The sequence below is a fragment of the Nomascus leucogenys genome, chromosome 21 (assembly GCF_006542625.1).
Source record: "Nomascus leucogenys isolate Asia chromosome 21, Asia_NLE_v1, whole genome shotgun sequence".
In the NCBI taxonomy this organism is placed as follows: Eukaryota; Metazoa; Chordata; class Mammalia; order Primates; family Hylobatidae; genus Nomascus; species Nomascus leucogenys.
The window spans coordinates 63,482,368-63,497,059 of NC_044401.1; the positions used below are offsets into that span (position 1 = coordinate 63,482,368).

At 37.2% G+C, this 14,692-nt stretch overlaps 1 pseudogene; it reads right to left on the reverse strand.

The window, feature by feature from the left end:
* Positions 1-5,574: 5,574 nt before the first annotated feature.
* LOC115832092 lies at positions 5,575-13,847 on the reverse strand (annotated as a pseudogene).
* Between the last annotated feature and the right edge of the window lie 845 nt (positions 13,848-14,692).

The following is a 14,692-nucleotide window of genomic DNA, read 5'->3' on the forward strand; positions in this document are numbered from 1 at the left end:
AGCTCTCTGAGCTGACAATTGCCTTTTTGCAAACCTGATTCTTGCTTAAATCAATAAAGGCAAGTTTCTTATTTGCAGCTAAAATGTCTTCATGTCCCATTTTCCTTTGTTTATTTAGTTCTTAAAGATGTATTGAATATCTGCTACATGTCAGGTACCCTGCTGGACTCTAGAAATAAAGAGAAGAGTGAGGACCAGTTGCTTGCAAAGGATATACAGGCAGCTTTCCATATCCGTTGGTTCCGCATTTGCAGATTCAGTCAACTTCAGACCAAAACTATTCAGGCAAAAAAAAAAAAAACGACACCAACAACAAAAAAGTAACAATACAACAACAAAAAATAATAAAAATACGATATAGCAACTATTTTCATAACACCTACTTTGTGTTAGGTACTATAAGTAATCTAGAGATTGTGTAAATTGTTCGGGAGGATGTGCATAGGTTATATACAAATACTATGCCAATTTATATAAGGGACTTGAGCATCTGCAGATTTTAGTATTTGCACGGATCCTGGAACCAATCCCCAACCAATGCTAAGGGACGATCATTTACATATATATACAGTTGATTCTTGTTATTCACATTAGTTATAATTTATAAAGTCTCTGCAAACAGTAAATACTGATCCTTGCCTCTATGGAAAATATGAGATTAAGTTCTTATGAGCCTCCAGTTGTAACATTTTCATCAGTTGATCAATGTATAACCTTATTTATGTGTGTTTCTGCTTAAAGATAGATTATATAGTACATGTTTTTGTATGAATTCAAATGTGCATATATGTTAACATTTAATGTATTGCCATCGGTGCTGTAATTCTTGCTTGAATGAAGCTTACCTAACACATATGTTTTCTCTGTAAGATATATGATGGCCTTCTTAAGGTTAGGAACATTAGACTGCACTTCAGCACTATGCTTGGGAGCCATTTTAAACACTTAAATCACCAAGAAAAATCACAAAAATGTAAAAAAAAAAAAAGAGCACTAGATGTACCAAGAAAGAAACACTTGTTTGCAGTATAAGACACAAAACAAGAAAGTGGAGTGTTACCTTATTCCACCTCGGCTGGGAACGTGCATGATGAGTGACTCAAATGTTTCATCTCTTTGCTCATTTTGGGAATGGCCTGGAAAGAGTGCAGCGAGCATTGATTTTGGGTTTACAAATGAATTTCAAGACATGTGAATTTGCAAATATGGCATCTGTGAATAAAGATCTATTACATACTGATAGATTGGATATAGATCTAGAGCTCTAGAGATCTATGTGTGTGTATAAATAAGCAGTTTCAAGGTTTGGTATATATATTCTTTTTTTTTCTTTTTTTTTATTGTTATGCTTTAGGTTTTAGGGTACATGTGCACAATGTGCAGGTTTGTTACATATGTATCCATGTGCCATGTTGTTTTGCTGCACCCATTAACTGGTCATTTAGCATTAGGTATATCTCCTAATGTTGTCTGTCCCCCCTCCCCCCAGCCCACAACAGTCCCCGGAGTGTGATGTTCCCCTTCCTGTGTCCATGAGTTCTCACTGTTCAATTCCCACCTATGAGTGAGAACATGCGGCGTTTGGTTTTTTGTCCTTGCGATAGTTTACTGAGAATGATGGTTTCCAGCGTCATCCATGTCCCTACAAAGGACATGAACTCATCATTTTTTATGGCTGCATAGTATTCCATGGCGTATATGTGCCACATTTTCTTAATCCAGTCTATGTTGTTGGACATTTGGGTTGGTTCCACTTTGTGAATAGTGCCGCAATAAACATACGTGTGCATGTGTCTTTATAGCAGCATGATTTTTAGTCCTTTGGGTATATACCCAGTAATGGGACGGCTGGGTCAAATGGTATTTCTAGTTCTAGATCCCTGAGGAATCACCACACTGACTTCCACAATGGTTGAACTAGTTTACAGTCCCACCAACAGTGTAAAAGTGTTCCTATTTCTCCACATCCTCTCCAGCACCTGTTGTTTCCTGACTTTTTAATGAGGGCCATTCTAACTGGTGTGAGTTGGTATCTCACTGTGGTTTTGATTTGCATTTCTCTGATGGCCAGTGATGATGAGCATTTCTTCATGTGTTTTTTGGCTGCATAAATGTCTTCTTTTGAGAAGTGTCTGTTCATGTCTTTCACCCACTTTTTGATGGGGTTGTTTGTTTTTTTCTTGTAAATTTGTTTGAGTTCATTGTAGATTCTGGATATTAGCCCTTTGTCAGATGAGTAGGTTGCAAAAATTTTCTCCCATTCTGTAGATTGCCTGTTCACTCTGATGGTAGTTTCTTTTGCTGTGCAGAAGCTCTTTAGTTTAATGAGATCCCATTTGTCAATTTTGGCTTTTGTTGCCATTGCTTTTGGTGTTTTAGACATGAAGTCCTTGCCCACGCCTATGTCCTGAATGGTATTGCCTAGGTTTTCTTGTAGGATTTTAATGGTTTTAGGTCTAACATGTAAGTCTTTAATCCATCTTGAATTAATTTTTGTATAAGGTGTAAGGAAAGGATCCAGTTTCAGCTTTCTACATATGGCTAGCCAGTTTTCCCAGCACCATTTATTAAATAGGGAATCCTTTCCCCATTTCTTGTTTTTGTCAGGTTTGTCAAAGATCAGATAGTTGTAGATATGTGGCATCATTTCTGAGGGCTCTGTTCTGTTCCATTGATCTATGTCTCTGTTGTGGTACCAGTACCATGCTGTTTTGGTTACTGTAGCCTTGTAGTATAGTTTGAAGTCAGGTAGCGTGATGCCTCCAGCTTTGTTCTTTGGGCTTAGGATTGACTTGGCGATGCGGGCTCTTTTTTGGTTCCATATGAACTTTAAAGTAGTTTTTTCCACTTCTGTGAAGAAAGTCATTGGTAGCTTGATGGGGATGGCATTGAATCTATAAATTACCTTGGACAGTATGGCCATTTTCACGATATTGATTCTTCCCACCCATGAGCATGGAATGTTCTTCCATTTGTTTGTATCCTCTTTTATTTCACTGAGGAGTGGTCTGTAGTTCTCCTTGAAGAGGTCCTTCACATCCCTTGTAAGTTGGATTCCTAGGTATTTTATTCTCTTTGAAGCAATTGTGAATGGGAGTTCACTCATGGTTTGGCTCTCTTTTTGTCTGTGATTGGTGTACAAGAATGCCTGTGATTTTTGTACATTGATTTTGTATCCTGAGACTTTGCTGAAGTTGCTAATCAGCTTAGGAGATTTTGGGCTGAGACAATGGGGTTTTCTAGATATACAATCATGTCATCTGCAAACAGGGACAATTTGACTTCCTCTTTTCCTAATTGAATACCCTTTATTTCCTTCTCCTGCCTGATTGCCCTGGCCAGAACTTCCAACACTATGTTGAATAGGAGTGGTGAGAGAGGGCATCCCTGTCTTGTGCCAGTTTTCAAGGGGAATGCTTCTAGTTTTTGCCCATTCAGTTTGATATTGGCTGTGGGCTTGTCATAGATAGCTCTTATTATTTTGAGATACGTCCCATCAATACCTAATTTATTGAGAATTTTTAGAATGAAGATTGTTGAATTTTGTCAAAGACCTTTTCTGCATCTATTGAGATAATCGTGTGGTTTTTGTCTTTGCTTCTGTTTATATGCTGGAATACATTTATTGATTTGAGTATGTTGAACCAGCCTTGCATCCCAGGGATGAAGCCCACTTGATCATGGTGGATAAGCTTTTTGATGTGCTGCTGGATTCGGTTTGCCAGTATTTTATTGAGGATTTTTGCATCAATGTTCATCAAGGATATTGGTCTGAAATTCTCTTTTTTGGTTATGTCTCTGCCAGGCTTTGGTATCAGGACGATGCTGGCCTCATAAAATGTGTTAGGGAGGATTCCCTCTTTTTCTATCGATTGAAATAGTTTCAGAAGGAATGGTACCAGTTCCTCCTTGTACCTCTAGTAGAATTCGGCTGTGAATCCATCAGGTCCTGGACTCTTTTTGGTTGGTAAGCTATTGATTATTGCCATAATTTCAGAGCCTGTTATTGGTATATTCAGAGATTCAACTTCTTCCTGGTTTAGTCTTGGGAGGGTGTATTTGTCGAGGAATTTATCCATTTCTTCTAGATTTTCTAGTTTATTTGCATAGAGGTGTTTGTAGTATTCTCTGATGGTAGATTTTATTTCTGTGGGATTGGTGGTGATATCCCCTTTTTCATTTTTTATTGCATCTATTTGATTCTTCTGAAATGATCAACAAAATTGATAGACCGCTAGCAAGACTAGTAAAGAGGAAAAGAGAGAAGGTTTGGTATATATATTCTTAAACACACATGGAGAGAAATGTGAAACCTAAGGTGAGAAGCGCACACTGAATGGGAATACAGTGGAGGAAGGCAAGCCCTGTCAGTGGCAGTTGGAATAAAGCTGGCTTAAGATAAGAAGTGATATTTGAGGCATGCTTGGCAGATGAATGAGAGATAGGCTTTCTGGGCAGAGGAAAAGCCCACACAAACACCCAGACAAGCGATATCACAAACCATTCTGGGAATAGCATACTGTGACAAGGGAAAACAGGAAGATGGAGGGAGCAAGAGAGAAAAGATAAGTTGGGTTCTGAGAATAAATAATTGTATGTTGCACCAGTAAGTATAGAGTATGGAGTAGGACATGCTCAGATTTTAGCTTTGGAAAGATAACTTCCATGATAATGGGATGGTTGGATTGATGGGGGAGAGGCTGGAGATAGGAATTCTGTATGGGAGAAAGTCTTACAAAGCAAGTGCTATGAAGCAGAACCAAGACAGAGAGAAGGGAAACCTGCAAAAGATTTGAGGGGAAATTAACTGTTACAAAATGAGAAGAGGAAAAAATTAAGGAATAATCAGGTTTAGTTTTTCTGTTGAAAACTCTTAACAGAGCCTGAGAAAGCAGCGGACAGTTTTGATAGTAAAGAGCATGACTTTGGATTTGTCCAGGCCGAGAGGGAGGCACCCCTTAGTGCAAGCTACAAGTTATAAGGTTAGGTTTTGAATGTCAAAAAAATTTTGTCTTATTACACACAATAGCATACATCTGTGTATGTGTATTAGAAAACAATTTATGTTCTTCTATAAATTTATTATTTATCTGTTTTATAATAAACATCAGCATGTTTATGTTTTTTTATGCTCATAGCTTCCCAAATACCTAAAGCATGTGTGTGGGTGACCTATCTGTTATCTCAGGCCATTAAACCAATGCCTGATCACATAATATCAGTAGTTTCAAATAAAGAATCCAATAGTGATCCCCAGTAGGAAGTCTTGTCCACATGTTTCTTTTTATTTTCAGATTTACAGAAAAATTAGGAATAATTATAGCCTAATTAAAATTACATAACCAGCACATGGACCATTTCCCTGTTAAAAGAAAATCTCCCCCCACTGTAAATAAACCTTTGAATAGATCACCATCAGAGCTATGATTTATTGGCATACCAAATTAAGTCAATATGCCTTTGCTTTTTGATGGCTTGTTTTAGCCTATTATTTTTGGTTTTAAATAACAGCTTAAGCACAAGAAAGTACAAATAAAAGAAATATAAATGTCAACCCCTACAAATAGACAAATAGGTAGGGATCATCACGTAATTCAATGGCTTTTCTTCCCTAGAGACAATGAGTCCTATAACGTGATTATCTGTCACAAATCCAAGCTGAAAGAGCCATTTACAGTGAATATGTCCTGTGAGTGCTTATTGGTATGTAGACATGGAAACCTAGAAAGTTCAAATCATCAGATGACCAATCCCAATGGTACTCAATAGACAGGATGTGGCTGATGCTCCTTTGATTAAAGGGTGAAGTAAGATTTAAATGCTAATATATTCATTTCAGGTTATTTTCATTCACTTATTCATTCAGCAAATATTTACCAGGCATTCCTATGTCCCTGGCACTATTCTAGTAGCTGTGAACAAAAGAGACAAGTGTCTGCCTTTGAGGATCTTACATTATACTGGGCAGGCAGATAATAAATAGTCAACTTAAGGACTAAATAAATGATCTAATGATTTAGAGGTGGTAAGTACCATGGGAAAAAAAGAAGTCGTGCAGAGTAAGGGGATTAGGAATGCTGGAATCCAGGTTGGAACTATGAAAAAGGGTGGTCAGGGTCTCATTGAGATTAAAATGTTGAGCCAAGTCAGAAATAAAAGAAGGAGTTAGTCAAGCTATTATCTTGGTAAAGAACATTCCCAAAATGAGAAGAATTGGAGCAATGGTCTGAAGGTGGGATATTCCCATGCACTGAAGGAATGGCAGGGAGGTCAGTGTGACTGGAGCCAAGTGAGAGAGAATAGAACTAGAAGAAACTAGCAAGGTATTTGGTGGCCTGGCCAAACAGTGTTTTGTAGACCATTGAAAGGATTTTGGCTTTGACACCAATAAAATGGTGTGCCACTGAAGGGTTTTGAGCCGAGGAGAAATAGGACATGACATTATAAATATATATTTTTAATGGTGAAAAGATATATATTTAGAATTAGCCAGCTGGGTGCACAAGATGATTCCAATTTTGTTGGCAACATCCAAAGCCTCATAGCAGGAGCCAGTGGAACATATGTCTTCTCTCCATGACATATCATGGTGTTGACCTTGGCCACATCAACGTCAGATAACTTCACAGCCAGTTTGATCCTGTGTTTGTTGGTTTTGAGATCCACAATGAACACAAGGGTGCTGTTGTCTTCTCTCTTCTTCACCATGAACTCAGTGGTCAGGGGAATGTTTCTCCAGGGCGGGTGTTTCTTCCGGGGGTGCACTTCTGAGGATATTTGGGCTGTCTCCAGAGCCTCAGCGTCTTGGACCCCAGGAAGTGAGTGGTGTATGAATCTTTTTGAATTTGTGGCTGTGGACACCTTTCAGTACTGCTTTCTTGGCTTTCAAAGCCTTTGGCTTTGGCCTTGGGAGAGTTAGGAGTTGGGAGAGAAGGAAAAAGACCGAAGTGGTAGGATTCAGAAATTGGACACTTTCATCCTCAAGACCTGTAGCGGGGGACTCTGGCTGTATGTGATAGGATATTAGAAAGGACACCCTGGGGGCTGGGCTAAGAAGAGACTATTTAGAAAATAAGAGTAGCAGCTGGGAAACTTGAGGCTATGGCAACCAACTTTAACCACTCTCTTTACAATGAGGTTTTCACTTTTTGTTATGGCATGAAGTAATTACATCCTTCCAACCGACTAAAAAACATTTTTAAAAAATAACTATAATTGATGAAAAAAAGGCCAGGATTGGTGACTCACACCTGTAATCACAGTGCTTTGAGAGGCTGAAGTGGGAAAGATCGCTTGAGCTCAGGAGTTTGAGGTTACAGTGAACTGTGATCACACCACTACACACCAGCCTGGGTAACAGAGCAAGACCTTGTTTATTAACAGAAAAAGTAATAAATGAATAAAGTCTGGGATGATTCCATGTATATACATGAATAAAGGGCATAGAAGGTGGTGTAGCTTCAGGGAGGAGTTAAATGGGACTTGATTATAGAAATATCCAATTTCAAGTTTCCAAGATGTTTTTGACGAGAATTAATTGTTGAAGCTTTTAGGTGTAAATTCTATCTAAGAACTGTCCCAGAGATGTGACTGCCAATAGAATATCTTATACCTTTTCCCAAATTATATTCATTAGCACATGATATATGTTTGTTAGCTTTGTGTTTTCCTTACCAGACAGTAAACTTTCAAAGTGATTTTAGCATGCACTTTAAGTGCACTGTCTAAGCCCTACTCTGTAGAGCCCTAATATTTCACTTTTTTTAGTTCAGTGAACATTTAAGCTTATTAATACTTACTGACATTATAAAACTCCACAGTTTTTCATCGCTCAAAACCACCCAGGGGGAGTTGGAAATTGGATGTACTTTTAAATTCTCTTTGGAGTCCAAATCTAAATCCTCTTTTCTCCTAGCCTCTGCGCTGGGAGTTAATGATCTCACTCAAAGAGAAGTACTTTTCCTCAGAGGTCCTCTTTTGTAACTGTATTCACAAAGAGTAAGAATTCAAAAGGGAACGCTCCAAACCACGTTGGTCTACTGCTTTCATATTTAATTGATGTACAAGAGGAAGTAATGCCCCCAACAGACCCGTTCGTTTATTATCCTTAATACTTGCCTGTGTCTTCTTTTTTTTTTTCTTTGTCGAGTTTCTTCCCATCATCAGCCCCAGATTTACTAGAGTGATCGTCACTGCCCAGGTGATGCCTGTGGAGAGCCAACCTGGCGTATATATTCCACAATTTAATCCTGCTTATTGGGAATATGGTCTGGCACAGAATATACCCATTGTGTTTTTGCCCCCTGAAGTGGTGACTTTTATTGCATTTTATGCCTTTATGGCCTTTAATTGTCCCAGCAGAAAAGGACTAAGTGAATCAACATGTGTGAAGTCCTTTGAGCTAACATTTAATAAAGAGCTTTGAAATTCACAGGCATAAAGCACCATAAAATGGTAACCATTATTATCTTCCTAATAAATAACTTTTCCATTTTCTTTCCCTTGTGTCATTTTTATTCTTCAGGCTTTTTCCACTTCTTTTGAATTTAATTTTTAAATGAACGAGAATGGTTGTTGTAAACTTCTTTGTTACCAATTAGAGAAATACTTGAGTATGTTGCTTCTATTAATCAAGTGCATTTTAGAAGAGATATACTGTACAAATTTTTCTTTTTCTTTGCTTTTTTTTTTTGCACTGATCACATAACTGTACTTTCTATTCAACTTTATTGTAGGCTGTTGACAGCTACACTAATAGGAATCTTCTCTCAAGGAGTTTGAAGATATGTTTGTACTGAGTATAAGATCATCAACTTTAGTCAAAGACTAGTTTTTATATAATACTCAGGACTTTATAAATCCACATTAAAAACAGAAATTTTAAAAGATTACATAGATAAATGTGTTGGAGAGTGAGGCGATTAGATCTCAAAATGATTTCAGTTCACTTAAAAATAGTTAAAACTATGCCAAGAAATCTGTTGGAAGTTAGCTCCTCAATTCTAATTTCTAACACAGGGGCTCAGATGTATTTGGTATAATGCTAAAATCTTTGATGGCATATGTAAAATATGTATTATATGTAAAATATTGTCATTTGTAAAGAAAGCTGTTATATATCAAGTATATTTTTCTAATATCACCAAGTATGATATGGAATAAAATAGTTTGGCAAACTTTTAAAGGTGTTTTTATATAACTGCTATAGAGGGGAAAATGCTGAAGGTGAATCTAGCTCAGTGATAGAGCATAAGACTCCATCTCTGGGTGGTGGGTTTGGGCCTCATGTTTGGTGCCAGAAATTATGGGGGACAAAGAGTACTGTCTTTTCATTACCCCATGCAAGACTGGTGGCTGACACACCTATAACAAAACAGAATAACAAGTGAAAAGCATATAAATGCACTTAAAATTTACATGACAAGACAGCCTTCAGAAATGAAGACCAAAAGACTCAGGGAAAAGTATATTTTTTATGGACAGTCACACAAAAATATAATTGGAGAACACCAGGGTATAATCTGATGGTAACAAACTGACAGGAATTCAGCATGGTCTGTTTGTTCACATTGTTCTTGGCCTCCTGTGTGACACTTTATCCTCTTGGTATAGAGTAGGACACCTGTCACATGAGGGTCTTTAGGAAAGAAGTGAAGGAGAAGATCTTACAGTTTGCTTCAGGGAAGAAGGGTGAGGGGAAAGTCAGAAAGATCTTCCTGCTTTTGCTTTTTTCTCAAATGCCAAGATGCCATATTTTCGGATATCATTTCTGAGCCCTGACATAGCATATTTTTCCTAGTTTTAAGTTTGTCTCTATAAGACACTACAAAAATGGAAAGCCGACTAAGAATCTAGTAGAAAAAATGAATGCAAACCAATAATCCAGCTTTAGAAAAAAAGATAATTAGGAAACTTGATTTTTAATCAAGATAGTAACAAATCTCTCCTTGATCAAACATTGGTGAGGCTCCTCTGAACCCTCTTCCAACTAGACTTCAACCTTTGGGCTTCTGTGTTTGTCTTTGCATCATTCAGCTTTGGCAATAATCCTGCTAAGCCAATTTAGAGAGAATCCTGCCACCACCCACCAGGTGATGTCTGATCAATGGGGCTTGCCTTCAGCAAGAATCAGGTTAGGTCTGTTTAACTATTATCTTCCCCTATCCCTAATGTTTTTTTCTTAGTAGTGTTTCATCTGCTGACCCCCACCTTGTTCCTTGGCTGTAGATTCCCACTTATGCATGCTGTATTTGGAATTAAGCCCAACTCTATACTGAGATATCTTTCCCCCATTGGAACTAAAGCCTGTTTTTACCACTTTAACGTCCAACTCTGGTTTTCTTTAACAGTTGCTTGGAAAGAAAGTTTGAGTGAAAAATTTCAATACCACCACTCATCTGGAGACATAATTGTATTTTAGTGACACCACAGTTTCTTGTACCATGTGCTCTTGCTCATACCGTGTGTTCTTGCTCATACTATCTTGTACTTAAAGTCTCTCTTGCACATGGCCCCTCATCAAAAACTTGGAATCACTTCCTGTTTCACCCTGATCCACAGTCTTGACATTTCCCAGACTTCCAGTATTTTTCCCCATGTGTACCTCGATTGCTATCCAATTTTCTTACTACTGTTTTTGATATATTCTCTGATTCTGCCATCTTTAAGTATTTCTGCCTGATTATTCTTTTGAAGGCAGAGAAATAAAGTATGGTGATATGGTTTGGTTGTTTGTCCCTACCCAAATCTCATCTCAAATTGTAATCCCTATGTTTTGAGGGAGGTACCCGGTGGGAGATGATTGGATCATATGGGTGGTTTCCCCCATGCTGTTCTTGTGATAATGAGTGAATTCTCACGAGATCTGATGGTTTTAAAGTGTGGCACTTCCTCGCTCTCTCTCTCTCTCCTCCTGCCTCCTCGTGAAGAAGGTGCTTGCTTCTCCTTGACCTTCCACCATGATGGTAAGTTTCCTGAGGCCTCCCTCACCGTGCAGAACTGTGAGTCAATGAAACCTCTTTTATTTATAAATTACCAAGTCTCAGGTAGTATCCTTATAGCAGTGTGAAAATGGTCTAATACATACAGAGTTAAGAGAGAATGTAGAATAGTGGCTTAGAATTTGGACTTTTGGGTCACCTTGTCTGTGTCTGAAGCTTGGCTCTAAATTCTCTAGTTATTTGATTGTGGACAGGTTATTTGATCCCTCTATTACTCAGTTTCTTTACCTGAGAGTAAACAGAGAAAATACAGTTGGCCTTTTGTATACATGGGTTCCACATGCAAACACATAGTCCAATAGAATGCATAGCTGCCCCTATCTTTGCAAAGAGTTCTCAAATTAAGGGAAAAAGTCATTATTCTTTAATACATTTTGAATGGTCCTTTATAAAATTAAAGTGAAAATTAAGTAAACCAAAGCATCCATGTTTCAAAAAGACAAGAACTGTGCCTTTTCCCCTATTTATTTTAGGATATCAAAAATGAGAGGCTCTTAATAAACAGTATTTGATGATCATCATAAAATCATACACTATAAGCCAAGGCAAAGTAATATAATAACTATAGTCATGAGAAGGATATTGAATTGGGGGTGGAGGATTAACAATATAGCGGCAGAATTTGAAGTTAGTTCTTCAGGTTCAACAATAGAGTAATGATGACATTAACCGACAAAGGAAAGCTATGAAATTGACCCCTGTGGCTATACTGGGATAAAATGTTCTATGAAATGTTTACTATTGTTTTGAAATGATATAACAGCATTCATTTAAAGGAGGCTTTTACCAAAATTGCATTTAAAACCAATTTGATCTTTTTTAATATCTTCTAATAATAACAATCTGAATTATGATTGAAAAATGAATGTGTTCAGTTTAGTGGGGTGTTTGAGGATGCAAGTCTCAAACTATGTGGGTTCAAATATCAGCTCTGTTTCTTCCTAGCAGTGTTATGTTGAACAAGTTACTTAACTTCTGTGCTTTGTTTCCTTATTTATAAAATAAAGTAAAAATGGTACCTGTCTTATGGGGTGTAGGAAGGATTAATTGGATTTTTTTATGCAGAGCACTCAGTACATTGGCTGGAAACTTGAAGATTTTAATGTGGTAAGGATCTTCCCATCTCAGACTAGAACAGTTAGAAATTGTGAAAATAAATAGAATTTAAAAGATGTTGGAACCCCTCAAAACTTTAAGCCTTGAGAGAGATTTGACTGTGATCTGAGAAATTATAACATATGGTTATAATTTCTGTTTCTCAGATTACATATTAAGTCACTTTCTCATTTTTCTTGTTCTATAGAATGACTAGAGAGAATTAAAATGAAGTCAGGGACAAAAACCTCCTGCCTTCTTAATTAATGATCCTTGATATAGATTAATTTCCCCTTTGTTGTTCTTCCTTGCTTAGACTAGATGACAGAAAGCCCATGACTATTACAGCCTCTATTAAAATTTGTTAAAGTTACCCTTCCTCAAAAGAAGCAGTGCCAATCACCAATTAAATTGCTACAACTATGTGCCAACCTTGTATAAAAAATGTTGTAATCCTGCTAAAAACTCCCCTGTCTTTGCCTGTGTAAAGGAAGCCTTAACTTCCCTACTTTGGGATGCTGATTCTATTCTTTAAGAGTTGGTGTTTCCGGGTAGGCTGTCCTCAAACTTTGTGCTTAAATAATCTCTCTTTAAATTTGATTTTTTTTTATTTTAGATTGGCAAAATCATCAGATGAGCCAGGGCTTTTCACAACACTCACACCCAATTTCCTCCTTCCAAAGAGTGAGATGAAAAGATGAGATTGTGGGTACACAGTATGCATGCCAACACTTTCCTTTGTGTCTCTGGTACTCTTGATAATCAATCATGACATTCTTCGCTCCTGAACAAGACCCTCAACTCAGAATGATTCTCAGATTTTCATTTGAAAGCCATTCCTAATCAATGGATTGGAAGTGGCATGCAGAGTAAAATCTATTTTTCATCTCTTGTCTAGAGAGAGGAATAGAGAAGAGAAAAAGCTACAAAGGAATGTATGTTTAAACATGTACTATGTTTCATTCCAAAGGTATGCCAAATATCAGATGCATGGTTCTCCTCTTTACCAAGACTTAACTAGCATTGCCTACTGTGAATAAACACGAGCTTTATTTTTAAAGGGGAAGAGCATCCTGTAAGTTCAGCAAATGTGACGCTTCCTTTTGTTTTTATTCCACTGTAATGAAATAAATGAACACATCACATACATACATGTTATGAACAAATTTCAAAGCAAATGATTGGGCATTTTATAACTACATAAATAGAAGCTGACTAAAATTACACCACAGGAGAAGATAATTTCAGTTTTTCAAAGTACCAATCTCCAGGTAAATAACAATTCTTGAAAATTGTTAAAAATGACAATTTTTTTTAACAATTCCCTGTTACACTCAGGGAATTAAAAGAAAGAAAATGGGATAAACGTCAATGGTGCCTGACCCAATGGAACTGTCCAAACAATAGGGCAAACGCTAACTGGTAAGAGTAGAACACAATTTACACAATGTAAAATGGGGAGTGATAATAGTTATGAAGAAGAAGAATTAACTTTCCAAAAATATGGCCCCCAAATATCAAAAGACTCAGGCTTGCACTCCTGTTACCAGAGCAATCTAGAGAGTGATTAGGGGATCGGCACTATGTATAAAATTGAATGCATTACTTACCTTCTTCATTTGAAAAAATCATTTGATTAAATGGTTCCCAGATGTCTTTCTGTTTTGGAATTGCTGACCTTCTGTGACTGGGAAATGTTCTTCTGTTCAGTGGACCTCGATAGCATAATTTAACCTTTGCTGCAATATGCATATCCTCTTAAGATAACAATAACGTTTTTAACTGGATGAAAATACGAATACGAAAATAACAAAACCCTTTTAAACATTGATCCCTCTGTATAGGAGTCCTGATCAATGATTAAATGGACCGCTTTATCTAATGCCCCCCAAACTACTCAGCCAGGAAACTATAACCTTTTCTAGAAGGACAAGTATAGTAACAGGCAACTCAAATGAGCATTGCATTCTCCATCCACCACTTAATAGCTCTTTGATTTGGGGCAGCTTACTTAACCCTTCCCAGCTGATTTCCTCAAATGTAAAATGGACACTGTTACCTTGTAAAGACCAAATGGTTTATTTTATAAGAAGTGACCTGCACAAAGTAGTGTAGCCAATGCAGATCCCTTCATCTCCTCTGTCATTGTTTACAGATAATATTAAAGTGATTTTTGCTATAAGTAGGTCACATCGGCCCACAGCTTTTATGAGTGTTATCTTTCCACAGCTTTTACGAGTGTTGTCTTTCAGCAGTCCTCAAGCTTAGAACAAGGATCCAGAGCTGGAAACCAAAGATAGATGTCAACTCATTATAAGAAAGAAATTTGTAGTTGTATCATCTTAAAATGGATATGCTTTGGTTTGTAGTGAGTTCCCAAAAATGAAGTAGAAACTTCAAATCCTTTTAAGGGATGCTACTCTAAATCAATTTCTAAGACCTCTCAGCACATCAATTCTTTAGATTAGTTACCTATGATTCACTTCCAACCCCAATTACCTGCTGAATTACTTTTCTAATGTTGTACATCAAATGACCGCAAAGTGGCTTAACACAGAACACACTTATTATCTATAGTTTTCATAAGTCAGAAGTAC